Source organism: Pinus tabuliformis, chromosome 5_2 (genome assembly GCF_031772625.1).
Source record: "Pinus tabuliformis cultivar Carrire ecotype Pingquan chromosome 5_2, CPIR1, whole genome shotgun sequence".
In the NCBI taxonomy this organism is placed as follows: Eukaryota; Viridiplantae; Streptophyta; class Pinopsida; order Pinales; family Pinaceae; genus Pinus; species Pinus tabuliformis.
This window is the reverse complement of record NC_142306.1, coordinates 420,257,960-420,262,436: the sequence shown is the minus strand read 5'-3', so window position 1 is coordinate 420,262,436 and position 4,477 is coordinate 420,257,960.

Sequence of the window (4,477 nt, the reverse complement as noted above, 5' to 3'; positions counted from 1 at the left end):
ATATATCGGAGAAAACATAACTGGGGGTTCTACTATGAACCACTACTCGAAACCCCCGACTGCGATATACATGTGTGATATATATATATATATAAGTGTCTCGAAGCATGCTTTTCAGTGTATTTCATACATTCGAGCTCTAAGCCTTGGCGCATTAAAACATGCAAATTTGCAATTTATATATATATATATATATATATATATATATATAGAGCATATAACTGCGATATGTTGCGGACCCGCTGCAACATTATGCAATGGTTTAATATTATATCGCATCCATCGATCAGAACTCACATATCGAAATATACAAAGGGGTGTCACCCCTGAAAGCACCGATTGCGATATATGTTGCGGACTCGATGCAACATTGCAGTTTGATTTAATATTATATCGCATCCGCCCATCAGAACTCGCATATCGTAATACAAAGGGGTGTCACCCCTAAAAGCGTCGATTGCGATATATGTTGCAAACTAGATGCAACATTGCAGTTTGATTTAATATCATATCGCATCCGCAGGAGAATCGGCCATCAGCCATCAGGAAGCCACAACTATCGATTGCGATTACACAGCGGACCCGATGCAGTTATAGATGCAAGTGTAATGATTTTGAAGTCTGCCCTTAAGCGTTTCAGTCGGTTTTTCCATATATTCCTATGTATTTCAAATAATTGTATTGTGTGGAGTTTTTTAGGCCAAAATCCTATAATAACGGTTCCAATAGTTCAATAGGCCTGAATGATGCCGGTTGCGATTGTGATGGTGACATGGCAGCTTTCTCTATGTATTTTGGTCCTCGCCGATGAATCAACGTGTCCCTAGAGTGTTGGTGAGCACGAAGAGACTGAGGAAGCCAAAAAGTCAGGAAGCCGAAGGACAAGCCAACGCAGAGGAAGCCAAAGCGACATGAAGAATCGGGAAGCCGAAGGACAAGCTAGCATAGAGGAAGCCAAAGCCACCTAAAGAATCGGGAAGCCAAAGAGGCAAGCCAGCATAGAGGTAGCTGAAGCGAGCGTTGAGGAAACCAAAGAGCCAACGGAAAGCAGAAACCAACAGTCAGAGGCATCAGGAATACATAAAACAAGAAAAACAAGGAAAGGATATGTGCGTGTGAATAATCAAAGTGAGAGGAAGCTGAAGTTTAGGCAGAGGCAAGAGAAGCAGGAGAATAGGAGTGAAGCATAAGCTCAGCAGGCTTGGGAGCAGAGAACTACAACAAAACAGTTTATAATAAAGGGTTGGAGCCCACGGGGTTGGAGCCTCAGAACTAAAAGGATTGGAGTCCTATAGAGTTGGTGCTCTGGAGGTTGGAGCCTCACAAAAGTCCAAGTTGGTGCTTGGCAACTGATTACAACCATTTATATATTGTATCTATTTCATTGCACTATTTGTGATAATAAAATCATTTATTCCAGCTATCTATTTCTGTGTTCCATATATAAATGTTTTGGTGATAAAAATAAAAATTAAAAAGAAATACTGATTCACCTCCCCCCCCCTCTCTCAGTATTTCCAACACCAATTACCTTGCTTGAGTGTGATTGATTCCCTTGGAAAGATCTATCTTTAGATCGAGACTCTAATCTTGAAGGTTCAAGTAATTTGGGCAATCCTTGTATTGAAGAAATTCCTAAACTTGCCCCTTTGTGAAGTGTAGCATAGATTCTACACTTGTATCTAGGCTAGATAAAATTATTAAATCCTAGTGCCATTGTATCCAAATGTGTGAAGGGTTGGATACATCCTTCACATGCAAATCACATTTAGGTATCTGGACAATCAATACAGTCAACCCTCATAGGTAGTCTAAAATCTGGTGTAGACCAGATAAAATATAAGTTGGAGTCATCCAGTGGGGCCTTTCATGGGCACATCTAGATGCTTGTTTGGTATGACAAGTCATCTAAGGATCTGATGTCTGACCAAGTTTTGCAAGTGCACTTTTGAGAAAGGTTCAATCCATATTTTGGAATGGCATTTGGGGTGGGGCTTGCTGGGATGGTTAGTGCACAAGGCCCGTATGTTAAATAGTCTAGATAAATTTTATCTAGTGCAAGGCCCACTATGGGGATCATGGGCTCGAAGCCAGATTTCGTATGAGTATCTGAGGTGGCTGGGTTTGGTGGAATCATTGGCGGGAGCCGAGACTGGAACGAAGCTAGATGTTATGTATTTTGGTAAGTGAGTCCATATGTGGGCCAAGAGTTGGACTACCTCGCAAATGAAATGGCTATTTGGTAGTTTGGGAGTCCAGAAAGTTTGCTAAGTGCAAAATCTTTGTGCGCACTTGATTTCTTCGAAACTGGATATAACATCTCTTTGCTACAAAACACAAAGGACTTGGCTTGGTGGGACCCACAACCCTAACTGATTCATTGGGTATTACATAGGTCGTGCAAGCCTACATGGTCACCATGTGCATGTTGATGTGGAATATTGTTGACATGGAGTCTTTGTGGTATGACATGTGGCATGTTGAATCAACCTTGTTGGATGGCCAAAGAGTTGATTTTTAGATGATACATGGCACTATTAGAGGATTCACATGGTAGGGTGACATCACCTTGATATCATCATGACATCAATAAGGAGTGAAGGAGATAAGTGACGTTGCACTGGATAACATGGCTGTTAGGTGGCGCAACGTGTCATACCACGTTAGAGGTGATAGAGGACACAATGTTAAGTTTCATGTCCATAGACGAATTTTTTTATCCATTCATTTTGTTTAGCACTGAGTTCTTTGACAACACTCCAGAAAATGGGCACAAACTAACAAAAATCGTTAGATGGGGAACTCCCCGATAACTAATGTAAAATTCACTATCTCATTGTGCCAGTTCATAATGGTAATTACTTCTCACCTTGGCATTATGGCGTGATGGCATTGGGCATGGTGACATGGTGGAAACCACTTTAATCTATGATTGATGTGGCAGAGCCACGTATGCCACTTGGTAGCGCCACATGGCAGTACATGGTGATGCGATAAGGATTAATGAGAAAATATTCAAATGGGCATAAATTTCAACCCGAGGTTGGATTGAGATGAAAATTATATCATGGGAAATCTCTCCACGAGCCAAGCGTAATGGTGGAATCAATTTTGAGTTTCCAAGAGGTTGGAAAAAGAGGATTTTTGTGAACCCGTTTTCATAATAGACATTAGAGATTGGATTAATTTTAAAGTAACACCTTCCACAACCCGAGAATAACCCAAGGGAGTGGGATGGAGTCTTACAACAGGTCTGAGGAGAGTTAAATTTTGAATAAAGCAAGGTCTCTCACATGTTAAATGTTAGTTAAATGTATAATTACACGTTCAATCAAGAAACAATCAAGGTAATCCGAGACAATTTTTGGAACTAAGACCCAGATTCAAATCCCCCTGTTATAGCTTGGGATACGGAGAAGAGGACAAGTCGTCGCCCCCAAAAACTTACTGGCAGTTACGTGTCAGGTGGCAACTGGGTTCCTCTGATTTAAAAAATAAAAATCGTTGGAACTGAGACCCGAGTAATCCTAGGTAATGAAATCGTTGGAACTGAGACCGAGGTTCAAATGCCCATGTTGTAGCCCGGGCCACAGATAAGAGGATAGGTCGCAGCCCCCAAAAATTTACTGGCAATTACGTGTCAGGTCGGGACTGGATTCCTCTAATTAAAAAAACAAAAACAAAAATAATAAAGTGAAATCTCCTTACCCAAACAAAAACAAGCAAACATGGTTTCACTTAACTATCTCCTTCCAGCTATATTCTCAAGTTTTGCCATCAATTTCTACCAAAAAATTTAGTACGAATGTTTAAGCTTTTCTATTTATCAATCCAAATTTCTCATTTAGTGATTTTGATTATTAATAAAAACTTGACCATTGTATCACAAATATAGACTTTATATCTAATTTAACTATATTTATTTCACCCCTTTACATTCCATTCGCACAAAAATTTCTTAACACTTTTTTAAGCTAATGCTAGGAAATTTTCAAAATAAAGAAATTGTGAAACACTTTTTTGAAGCTAACGCTGGGGAAATTTTCAAAATAAAGAAATTGTGAAGAAAATAATGAATCCTAAAACAAAATTGATGTTTGTCATTTGAACGCTAGTCTCTCATCTTAAGCATGAGATATTACTTAATGAACTTATAACGCCTTTAAAAAAACAATCATAAATTCCCATAAAACTTAAAATAAAGTAGTAGAAATGAAAACAAAACACCGTCATTAAATTTCCGTTCATAAATGGAATGAATAAATTAAAGAATGATAGGAAAGTGATCACAACCGTTCGTCTCTATTTTCAAATTTCGAGATTAAGAGACGCGATGAATAACAAACGATCACATATCTTAACCTTCGGATCTCACCAAATAAACGTTTAGATTTTTCGGTGGTTTTCATATAAACCATAAGCAGCCTCCCCATTTCTTCTATAATTGTGGTTGGACGATTTGAGGTTGTGCTGATTG